The 12,165-nt window shown below is 52.4% G+C and overlaps 1 protein-coding gene across 4 annotated transcripts in view; it reads left to right on the top strand.

The window, feature by feature from the left end:
• Tsp74F (Tetraspanin 74F) overlaps positions 1-12,165 on the top strand; it is a 471,288-nt gene that overhangs the window by 437,314 nt on the left and 21,809 nt on the right. Inside the window, exon 1 of one of the 4 annotated variants that reach the window (XM_065439232.2) lies at positions 6,073-6,078. The exons of the other annotated variants lie outside the window; for them this stretch is intronic. The gene's annotated coding sequence lies outside the window, so the exon portion shown is untranslated. Of the gene's footprint in view, positions 1-6,072; positions 6,079-12,165 lie in introns of those variants that run through there. 4 annotated transcript variants of the gene reach the window in all.

Genomic DNA, 12,165 nt, shown 5'->3' with positions numbered 1-12,165 from the left:
CTTCGGGCGCGTGCGCGCTGACCCACTCGCGCGAGCTTGCACCCACGAGTGCTTTCAGGGTCGCGATGGCCGGCGAAACAGCAAACGCCGCGCCGCTCCGCTCAGCTGCACCCGTGGCTGCACCGCATCCTTCGGTGTATGGGCTCCGCACCGCCGGACGCGCTTTGACTCGCTTCTTGCACCACGGCCTTCCGACACGACATCGCGCCGGGCTCCCTGGTGTATCCTCCACCCCCCTATAGCCGGGAAGGTGGCTTCACGCACACTCTTAGCCTCCGTTTCGTCGGTTGCGCGCACTGAGGCGACAGTTGAGACAACTTTCCGGCCCCAAGGAAGGAAACGTTAGCGATGCCCACGAGGGTACATGTTCACACACTTCGAGGCGATACGTGGGTGACGGATGCGCCTGGTCGCACGCGCGCCGTATAAATGAGGCGTTCAACCCGGGGCTATTTGGTGCGATATCATTACGTTTCTTGCGCGTGTTTCAATGCAAAAGACAGCGGGAAAGAAATGTTCGTCTTTGTTGCTTTCGTTGTGCCTTGCGTGAACCACACGAAACCCCTTTCGCGAGATCGACAGAGCGCAGGAGCGAGCTCTCCGCATGCCTTAAATCATTAGCAGCGACGCTGGCAGGCTCCGATCTCGCCACGTGGACGGCGTTCTTCATCCATCAACAGCGCTGCACGCGCCGCCGCGTGCCGCCTTCTTGTACGGTTTAGTGTGCACGGAATGGGACACGTGACGGCGCCGTCTCAGCTCTACCTTAAGCCGACCTTGGCCTGCGCGTTAGGAAAGGAAGAGCCCCCCTTTACAAAGGCTGCCTTGGGCGGCGCAGTGCCCGGCGCTGCAGCGAAGGCGCCGAAGCGTGCGCAGTGCACGTGGTGGCGCGCAAGCATATCGTCCTCGCGTTAATACGCGTCCAGTTCCGGACGGTTTGGCAGCTGGGTGAAGGGAGCCGCCGGGCAGCGCGGACGGCGGACCCTCGCGCTGGGCCGGCGGCGGAAACGGCTGCGCAAGGCCGAGCCTCTTGCGCGTGCAAGGCCGCCGACCGCCAGCAGCCAGCCGCGCTCTCGCCACGTATGCCCTAATCTCCCGCCTTTCTTCTTGACTTGCCATTTTTTTTTTCTTTCGTGGTTGTTGCTTATCTTTTCCTCTGCCTTGGGGGCAGGAGAGACGGTGGTATAGGTGCTCAGTACATACGTATATATATATATATATATATATATATATATATATATATATATATATATATATATATATATATATATATATATATATAGAGAGAGAGAGAGAGAGAGAGAGAGAGAGAGAGAGAGAGAGAGCCTGTTCTTGCTCGTGCCGGCAATCGCTGCCCCTGGCAATCAGCAGGAGAAAAGAAAGGAAAAAAAAGGAGAGCAGTTCCGAATTGAGCTGGGGCTATTAAAAGAACCGAACACCAAAGTGAGTCGGTCAGCCGCCGTCTCTCTCTCTCTCTATTTGTGGTTCTCGAAGGTCGACCGCCAACTATAGACAAGCCGCCGGTTACGTGATCTGTCATCTCACTAAAGAGCGCGCTGCTTCGTCCGCGACTCCGAAACAGCAAAGAGAGCAGGGTGGCGCGGGTATAGTTCGCCGTAGTGTCCGGCACTGCGTGCCCTATAGCTTGTTTTTTTTTTTGTTTTTGTTTTTTGCTTTTACAGTTGCACTGACGTGTGCCTGGACTATCATGTCTGTAAGCCTGTTTCAGATTATCTCGCACCGGCCAACGTTTCCTTAATTACAAAGTAAAGTGACATACCGCGAAGTCGTTTCTATTCGCCTTATTAAGTGAAGGCTTTCAGCCGCCGCATGTGCCGGTTTAAGACAGCTTTGGAGCGAGGTTATTTTTACTCAGGGAAAGGTACCACATGAGCTGGGCATTGTAAGTGGTTCTGTAGCCTACTTACCCTTAAGAGAACGCGCCAATATAAATGAAAGAAAGACAGGAAGAAATAAGTATTAAAAAAAAAACCTAGGAAATAAACCTAGGAACGGTCTACCGTTCCTAGGTTGGTCTAAGAGCAGCCAAGATCAACCCGTAAGATTAGTCTTATTCACGCTTGCAGGAACAAATTTCCAAGATATATATATATATATATATATATATCCTATGAACTCTTTTGAAACGGAACTTGCCGGCACGAGAATCGCTAGTGCATTGCTCAAGTTATAGGCTCTGAAGTTTCAGCTAAACTTTTGTGTACGTTGAAAACCGGGCATGTTATCGTTGTGCAAGCAAAAAAATAAATAAATAAAAACAATTCCGCGAATTTCACTCTCTTGGCAGCAATCAGGTATACCTCCACGAGCAATGCCTTTATCGACATCGGCAGTCACTCAACGGGAGGAAAGTTAACTAAACCCCGAACGAATACTACAGTCTGATGACCCGGTTCTTAGTCTTCCAATCAGGTATGCAACTTTCCTGCGTCGGAGAGCCCTCTCGAAACGTGTTCGACTGCCCGCGTGAACTCGACTGCCGCCCCCCCTCCCTCCCCCCGCTTTCTGCATCCCACACGCACACACACTTCCCGTCTTGTGCCAGCGCAGAATGCGAAAGGCTAAAAGCCTGGAGTTCTTCGTGTTGTTATCGTGCTGCGGCGTGCAGCTACGTGTATGCACACTTCGGCGAGATAGTGTCGTGATTGGAGACTCGTTTACTACCAGCCCTCGACGCTCGCAATCACCGCATTCGAATTCGCGAAGTGTATCTACTTCTCTTTCTTTCGACGGGCTTGCTTGCGCTGTAAGGGTGGGGGTGGAGGAGGGAGGGGGGGGGCAGGTCGCTCTCGCAGAGATAAAAACACAACACGCGGATTCTGCGATTAAACTGCGTGTAAGCAGGCGCGAGTCGCTCTCTGCATGACATCGAAACGCGCTGTCCTCAGATGGACCGCCCGGCGTCTGGCACTAAGTGCCGTCGGCTCGCTTTCTGCAACTTCGCCGGTCGGTTTCATAGTCGCTGCACGATTTGCATAACGTGGCCCGATTGCCAGGCCATTGGCGACTGCGTGCGCTCTGCCGGCTCTGGCGGCGTTTCTTTTCTATCCCTGCGCCGCGGCCTTGGATGCATCGCGGACCGGGTGGACTGTGTCCAACACAGTCCGCGCGGAGGGGCAGCCTTTAGTTTTGTCTCTGATACGCCCCGCCGTAACACGTTTTTGTCCTTTTCCTCCAGACGGGCATCGCGTTTCGCAGTACGCGTAGTGAAGCTCGGTATACACGCGCGCGACGGTGCAGCTCTCACGAGGCTCGCCTGGGTGTGGCAAGGACTGTGCCCACTTTCTTTTGTAATCTGCGCACTGCATCTTTCCCTTTGTTTCATTCAACGGCGGGTGACATTCCTGCGCGTCACACTTTTCGAGACAGATCCGGTCGTCGCTTATGCAGCAGGGAGCTAATTCTGGCACGAGAAAGCGGCGGCCCCGCTTAAGAGAAGGATGGAGTCGGGAATTGTTCGCGTTGTGCCTTCTGTGCAGCCGTGGGTGCTCGTTTGGCACATTGGCATGGTCCGTGGCGATTCCCGTGCGCGCTGGTCACTGCTTGGGGCGGCGACTGGCGGCCGCAAAGGGAAACGCAGCGGGAGGTGACAGTGCGCTGGTCGCCTCCAGCAAATGCTGCGGTACAGTTTCGCCTGGGTCTCTCTCGCTCTTAATTCGAAATTAGCTGGCGCGGCACGAGTGAATTCTCTTACGCAAGGCTGCCCGCAGTATGCAGCGGTACGTATGCGCATGCGCTTTATTGCGCGACACTCAAGCGCATGCGTGTGCGCGGCGATATTGTGTATCCGCTGCAGTACCCGCATTTATAGAGTGCTCTACGCATGCGCACTCCACGCTTAAGACCTTACCATATGCACACTGGCCTTTTGCGCCCTTGAAAGTCAGCTGTCCGTCATCGGCGACGATAACGTTCGCGCGTACATGAACGCGGTGTCATTTCCGCGTCATCTGTCAGTGCGACGGCGCTTGCGAACCTGTCACGTAATAAATGCTTCTTTCGACTGTTCTGCATTCCTCCCACCCCCTCCCCCTTCTCCATTTCCTATACACACACACCCACCCCTTGCACGGATAAACTTATATTCTCAAATTACCGTTATTTCTGTTCCGTCCGCGCTTGCGTAATGCGTTACAACAGATTTGCCCTCGCGCCGACGGTCCTGCCTCGTTCGTTGCGATCGCATGCGAGCCGGCTATAGTGCGGGTGGACGCACGGCGGGGAGAGAGCAATTTGCATGGAAATGAGCGGGCCGCTTTTAGCTTCGCTTCGAGCTACGACTGTCCTCCGCGGCCTGTCCTTCCTATCCCTCTCCTCTCACCTACGACTTCGCTCTGTAGCCACCGCAGTCGCTCGGTCGTAAGCGGCATATTTTATCTCTCTCTCCATCTTTCCTTTTGCGCGTCACAGGCGCACGCTCTCTCTACATCACGCCACGCCGTCGTGCTAATGAGACATGATCATGACATTGCATTTGTTCGCTATACTTTTGTGTCAGCTGAAGGAAAGGAATGCAGGCAAAATAAGAGGGAGATAAAGAGGGAAAGGGAGAAAGACGTGTAGCCAGAGTTGTCGTTTGCTGGCATCTGGTTACGATATTTTTTTTGTTTTGTTTTTGATTCCTCGTTGAGAAGCGAGCCTCGCTTCTTTCTTTTCTTTTCTTTTCTTTTTTCTACGGACAGCTGTAGGGGAAGAACGTATCTCAAGGGCAGGAATTAGACCGCTATTCTGAGCGGAATGTCGGAAGTTTCTGCGTCGTCGGACTGGCATTTCGTACGATAAGAAACAGAAGTAAAAAAAAAAGCCCAGTGTTTCCCTCATTAATGTTTATTATTGCGTAGCTTGTATAACATACGTGCGACTCGTAAATGTTTCGCAAGCCTCTGATTGGAGCGCACAGATAACGCCTGCCAGACGGAAATACCATGCATTAGTGTTAATCGTGAGAAAATTATGCCGTTTATATACTTCGCGCAGCGTTTGACCACAGCTGGCGATTGCTTCGTATCTGCCCAAAATACAAGATTCTGCTCAAGGTGCCACAACTGCCTGCCAACCGCACAAGTTCCTTCATTCCGAGTCGAAAGCAACGGTATTTACTGGCCTGAGTAATTGCAGCAAAGCCCAAGCGTTGACCGAGAAACCGCGGTCACTCAGCATCTGCGAGCCATCTTTCTGAATCGCTCTTCCATTACACGTCGTGGTAGTGGTCCCTTTGTGTACAACCACATCGGCAGCTCTAAGCCGAAGTGGTGGGCCATGTCAGACCTCGTTCGTAACTTCCACGAAAGACCGAAGTCGTGAGGCACGGACCTCGGTGGCAAAGCGTCCCTCCATGCCAGCCGTGTTTTTTTCTTCGGCCATCTTTCCCCGTAAAACAAGTCGACCGGTTCGTGCATTTCGTGATGTTTGAGATAATGATACGTGAGGCAATCGCTCGCTTTCCTCGAGGGCCGTGCTGGAATCGCTTCGTCCATTTGAATATACGCGCCACGCAGATTCGGGTTTCCTACAACACAATGGGCGACCCGACGTGTGACTAATGCGCCACTTAGAAACTGGGACCGCAGCCAAAGCGTCGGTCGTGCCAGCGCGTGTTGCATCCGGACGCAAATTTGCAAAACCCTTCGAGGGCAAGCGTCAAGGCTGCGGTGATACGGATGATATCGCTGATGAGCGTATATGGGACACCGGTGATGATTGCGACGCCATTCTTATGCCTGAGGATGTAGTAGCAAGCAGTATGCCGTGGGTATGCACGACCATTCATATGCAAATAAGCTGAGGCATTGGCCTCCGTTCTGCACAAAACGCGTGCGTTCCGCCACCACTCCGGTATTGTCCGGTATTGTTATACCCGTCTTGACCGATAACGCGGTGTGTGCTAAGCGCAGCGGGGGCTGACTGCGTGGTCTCTATAGTACTGCGTAGCGTCACGACACTACTCGGCCGTGCGCAGAGAGCTTGCGGAGCAGCACCCATCCGGGAGGCTTCTCTGTCGGCCATGAAAATGTGCATAATTAGCGGTTGCGTGCTTTCGCTGCTTGTACCTCAGGTTCGCCATTACTTAGGTCATTGGCAGAAGCGGCATCGGTGTAGCAGCCCGTTCTATGTAAATGAGCAGCTCTAATACTACGAACTGGGCTTGAGTGATAGAAACAAAGAACGGTTGTGGTGGTAGGGAGGGCCACTTGGACTTATTATAACTGGCCGCATAAGTCATACAATAAAACGCTTACACTGTGCTAGCTTCTGAATTTTAAGAGAACTCTCTAGCCGCTGGCGCCGTGTTGCCACGTTCGGCCTAAAATGCACCCGATTTGTTCCAGGGCTGTGCCGGTGCAGTAATCGCGTGATTACTATTCAACGCTTTAATGTGTACTGCCGTTCGTATCTTATGACGTCGCACTAAGTAACCACGCAAGCACCTCGCATATCTGGAGTCAGTAGCTGTACTACTGAGCGACCCGTCCGTATTGAGCAACCACCACTAATAGCGCGCTGTCTGCAACGATCACTGCGGACAGGCAGCCTGCGTAATAACCGGCATAGCGTATCATCCCGTTCCTTGAACTTCGTCGACTTCGCCGACGTAGACAGATGCTACCATGCACACGGCTCTCTCCTCGTATTTGCGAAGGCGTCTTCGTCACCTGCTCGAGCGTGCCAGAAAGGGTAAGTCATCCACCGCCCTGGATTCGCAAGCGCTGGGCGATCTGCGCGGAATGCCTTACTGCCCCGTTCTCCTCTATCACGGAATTTCTCGGAGGCGCGCCAGCATTTCTGCTGCCCTCCCCCCTCCCCCACTCGTCTCCCATTCTTACCTGCATACGCCCCCGCTACCTCGTGGACGGCGCTGAAAACAGGGAGTTACCCGTCGGCCAAATTATGCGAAATGGCGAGAGAGCAAGGACTTCCAGTCATCGCAGGTGTGTGTACGTCTATATACGTCACGAGGAAAAAAAGAAGCAACCGCGAAATATTGAATGAAAGAAAGGAAAGAAAGTCACGGCGTCCGAGCGTCCGTCTCACCGGCCGGCGTTATTGTTCGACAACAGCGCGACGTCACCAGCGCCACCCGGAACTACGCCGAATGACGTATGCGCACGACGTGTTACTTGGGCGAACATGCGAGTCCGCGGCGCGCTCCACGTAGAACCGTAATAAGGCCTGAGGATGAGATATAGCTTCGCGGTGACTCGCGTAGAATGGGGTCTCCCCGAAGCGAAACTGGCACCCTTTCCCCCCTTCTTTCTTTCCGTTGTTTCTGGATTGCTTCTTGTTTCTTTGTTTCTCGCGGCGGGGCCTTCCCTCGGAGAGTCTATATGGGGACACGCGGCGCTCGCATGCCCGCGTAGACATATGGACTCAGAGCGCGTCCGAGACAGGTTTCTCTCAAGGCTGATCGTTCCGTAATAGGCGTCGCGACGAGGTTGACCGCGCTTTGATCGCCCATACTATATATCGCTGCCCTCGCGGGAGGCAGCTGGAGACGTCGCTTATTTCGTTTCTTTGTGGGGCTGCCTCGATTGCGAGAGCATCGGGAATCCGCCTCCCCGTTATGCATGCGCCTGCCTCCGTGCGAGTCCCCGGTGGCAAAGCCAAGGCTATGGGTGCGATGAAGAGTGTTGCTGTCATTTCACCAATGTAGCACGACAAACGACCACTCTATTACTACTCGCGAGTAACGCTGTAAAAGAGGGGGGGGGGGAGATTTATTACGAGAAATGGACGCAATGACTTTGAGAAGTAGCTTTGTTTTTGACTTTTTGGCCTTGTGCAAGGTCTACGGCTAATTTATTCACAGTGTTGAGGCAAACGACAGGTGAACTTGCATCTAGTTTCATTGCGTCGTACATGCAGGCGGTTGCACATCGCTACTTATCTCGAGGTGCGTACAAGCGCGGATTTTCTGCGCTACATGTTTGCTTCGGTACGAACGACAGGGGTCAACGACATCTTGCTTTGGAAAAGAACATGTTGGTTTATGCGACAGTCGTTTCATCAAAAACGCGCAGATAGCTTGGGATATTTCTGGAATCAGGGATGAAATACGTCGGCAAGTTGTTTGCCACAGAGCTTCGCTGCAAAGGGTGGATTCGAGATGCAGTACTCGCCATTTGAAGAAGACACCGGTGTGCATTGCGGATTCCGGAATGCCTGACGCGCCCTCTAACGAATGCGGGGCGCTATAGAAAACGACTCGCCAGTCGTGTTCAGATCTGGCTATTACGTTCGCCGCATGAACGGAACAAGTGTCACAAGTGTCGGGGTCACAAGTGACAAGGAAGAGGAGCGGTGTCTCACGCCGGTTTCATCCGGCCTTCGGCAGCGATCAGAAGTTTCGCTCGCCGGGAATTCACCCAGTTGCGTAATATTTTTCTCAGAAATGGCTTGTGCAGGAATACGCGCAATCAAGGGGCTCGATAATTTGCTATTTACAACCGCAGTACATAGACAGACATCGAAGTCAGGGAAGGCAAAGCGGGAATTGACTGTTATGTTCAATTGAAATGCGGGGTATAAATAATAATGAAGAGGGAAATCAAGTTTTGCCGAATAAATGACTTGCCGCAGGTGGGAGCCGAACCCGAATCTTGGGAGGTGGGAGCCGAACCCGAATTTTCTTCAGCATTTATTTATCAGTAAAAGGTTAGCTTTTGGAGTGTTAGCCAGCGCCCCCCACAGCCGTGGCGGCGGATGTAGAACGTGTGACGTAACAGTCCGGCGTTAAGTTACATCGCCTCTCCTCTGCAACTCCAAAAGCGTAGATGAAGTCTTCATCTTATAAGGGTAATGGTTTGGCTTGGTTGGTTTTCCATTTTAGACTGTTTGGTACAGCGCAGAGCGGTGTTCCCTGTCCCGTTTCGCGCTGTACCAGACGGTCTAAAATTCATCTTATACTTCCATCTTATACCCAGCTTGAGGCGCGTACGTGTGCGATGCCGCGCCGCGTCGTGTCGTAACCATAACGCTTGAGTGACGTTCACGACTTACGCTGAGCTTCGCGAGAGTGAAATAAAAAGTGCATGAGAAAAGAAACAAAGGATACCCTCGATCGGTCTCTGTTTGTTCCTCGCGTTCGTCGTGGAAGGCGCTGCTACGCGGAGCCGCGTGCCATAATAATATGCGCGTACCGCGACGTGAGGCACCTGGTCGCTACCTAGCGGAGCACCTGTCAAGAGCAGCGCGGCGCAGAGGTCAGGAGAGCAGTCGTGCGGCCGAAACGTCGTTCCTCCGGTCGCTCGCCCGTTTCTCCGGCCGTTAGTTCCCTCCCCTCCTCGCTTCGTTCCCTTTCCCTCCGCGCGCCGAACACACCGTCGGTCAGCGCGCAAGCAATCCACGTCACGCCGCGGCCGACGGCGCATTGTTCCATGGCGCGAGACTTGATGCGTCCCGTTTCACTATGGCGCGTGCACGAGCAAGACGTCTTCGTTGTTGGCCGCCGCCTGTATTTTGCGACTTCAAAGGCGCTCGCTGCGTTGAGAAAGCGTGGCGCTCGCGCCTCCACCATGTATGTAGAAAGAAAGGCAAACGCGGCTGCCGGTATTAATACATGCAGGCGTCAGAAGAGCACGACACTCGCTGTCAGGCCCGTGCTATAAGTTTTCTCGTCGCCGGTATGTGCGCCCGGCGACGGACAGGCCGTCCGTGAGCAAAGCAATGGCCCGCGATCACGCGTGGAGGGCGCTCACAACCCATTGTCTCTCGCAGGCAACGCACGAGCAATAAAAGGAAGAAAGCGAAGGGGAGGCCTTGGTTGCTTGGGTGATTGCGTAATCATAGGGCTTGGCACAAGCCTGGTCGTCACATGTACGCGGGGTTCACGGCTATGTGTGCCGTTGGTTTGTTTAAAAAATGGTAGCAAGTTAGGAAAGAATCCAGTGTAATTGTGAGACATGGCCTCTGAGATAGGGCGGCGCGCTAACGGCACGTACCCCCTATCTCGGAGGTCATGAACAAAACGAAAAGAATTTGAGATTGTCTCGAGAGGGTCGTTACACGGGAGCAACAACAGAGCCTGTGCATTAAACAGTGGAACTGTTACAATGGCGCATGGAAATCGTTCACTACAATATGGCAAGTTCCGTAGAAGTGGTGGCCGCGAATGGAGTTTTGCAGTTCGTAGACGTTGGTTTGTGTCTGTTGGGAATCAGAGCGCGATAGCGTTTCGACAACTGGAAGGACTGCCAGAGGACGTGTTCGTACGAGGCATATGTTACGTAGTTGGATTTATGACGGTTTAACGCCTTCATTCATTCGACAGTGCCAACAATAGATCACTAGACTTACAAATGAGACGGCGCGAGCACTGTCACCGGGTGAAGTATGTGGGCCTTTAAAGTTGCTATGTCTGCAACACGAAGCAGCTTGTGGGACTTTCACTGGAGATCCTTCGCGTCTCACCGGGCAAGATTGATAGACTGCATGGTTAAATGACGTACTTCGCGTATACGAGCGTAGACTATAATTTATTGCGTTACATTATTGCTCGCCGAGAATGCGTTTTGGTGAAAGCTTGAGCGCCTGTTCGAATCCTTTCAACTTGTCCACACCGTCGGCGACCACCCGGGGAAATTTTCGCGAAGCAGGATATACCGTACGTTGCTGGTCGATTTCCACACATTTGCCGCGCTTGTACTTGTTGTTCCGGCTTGCTCGCAGGCATGAAAGAAGACAAATAGATCGAGGAAGGCGGATTGAGGGCGTTCATTTGTCTTCAATTGTGAGTAGAAATTGCGCATTCTCGTTGCTCAAGCAACGCAATAGGCTTGAAAGAAGCGTACGCATGTTAGACGGCATTGCATTCATCATCCGTATGATGCAGTGAGTTATGCATGAACACTTGTCGGTCACAGCTGAGTTGGACAGGCCTTTCTCACCTTCGATTTAGAACACAAACAAGCGAATCCGGATAATCTCAACTGCATCATTGCAGTCATAGCGGAGACAACGAAAGTTTCTGTTGTGGTCGCTGAAACAATATTGCTTTTTTTTTTGATGAAATTCTCGCAGCAGCAGCACAACCCTGTGTTTTCCAACCTAACGCTTTGTCTTCGTTACGACACAGTCTGATTTGTCGCCGCCAGAAATTTTTGTCGTAGGTGCGACCGCATTGTTGCGAAGACAAAAAAAATATTGCCGTTGTGAGTTCTAAGAGCTGATTTCTGAATACGTGTTGAAACACCGTATCTCGTGATAATGAACTCGGCTTATTCTCATTATACGTGCACTTAACTTGTCTCGCATTAAAATCTACGCTCTTTTTAGTTATCGTTGGCCTTCTTTTTATGAAGTCCACTGGGTTTTCCGTCGTTCAAAGAGATACTCCTTTTTACGTTCTCTTCCCCAAGGCCACATTCGCACCAATCTTAACTTATTTAAAGACAGCTCTGCACAAAAAAAAAAAAGGAAATGCGATTTTTAATTTGCCGCAGACTGAACTTTTCAGCGGCTGCTTGTTACCGCGTATAAAATGCTAAGTGACTGAAGTAAGCGGCTAATGCTTATCTTATCTGCGTTTGTTTCCAACCTTGACGGCGTCGCTCAGAAATGGCACCGGAGGTTTGTTTATGCGTATTTCGCTTTATACGCGCGCGATCTCTCTCTCGTATACAGATATATATACGGCAAAGCGGAACTGTCACTCCGCTTTGCTCGTAACCTGAATATGGATTGCGTCTCCCCTCGCGAATTCCAGACGAGATGCGCTCCTCTCCTCGCCCGTTCTCTCGCTCATTTCGCCGTAGCATAGGCTTCGTGTTTTGGAGGCGGCTTGCCAGGATTGCACACTACTACTTGCGTGTAGGTGTACACGCATACGTCGTCGTGTTGATCCAGTCACGTGGATTGCCTTCGCTCGCGCGCATAATTCGTGAATGACTTTTCCCCCGCTGTCGGTGATGCAACGCCCGTCTGTGCGCACAATTTAAAAGCGAGGAAGTACAAGCACACAAGCCTGCCTCCCCCCCCCCCCCCCCACCTGCTGCCTTTACTTCGACTAGCTAGAAGGGCCAAACCATAAACTTTCAGGTGTGCAAGTATACGCATTGCCAGTTGCCCTCGGAAGCCAAGGCCGGCGGATGTGGAGAGAGCCGAACTCTGCAGCAGGCCCGCTACACACAACCGTTTCGGTTTGGGGGT

This window comes from Dermacentor albipictus, chromosome 3, assembly GCF_038994185.2.
Source record: "Dermacentor albipictus isolate Rhodes 1998 colony chromosome 3, USDA_Dalb.pri_finalv2, whole genome shotgun sequence".
Classification (NCBI taxonomy): Eukaryota; Metazoa; Arthropoda; class Arachnida; order Ixodida; family Ixodidae; genus Dermacentor; species Dermacentor albipictus.
This window is presented reverse-complemented; position numbering and strand designations above follow the sequence as displayed.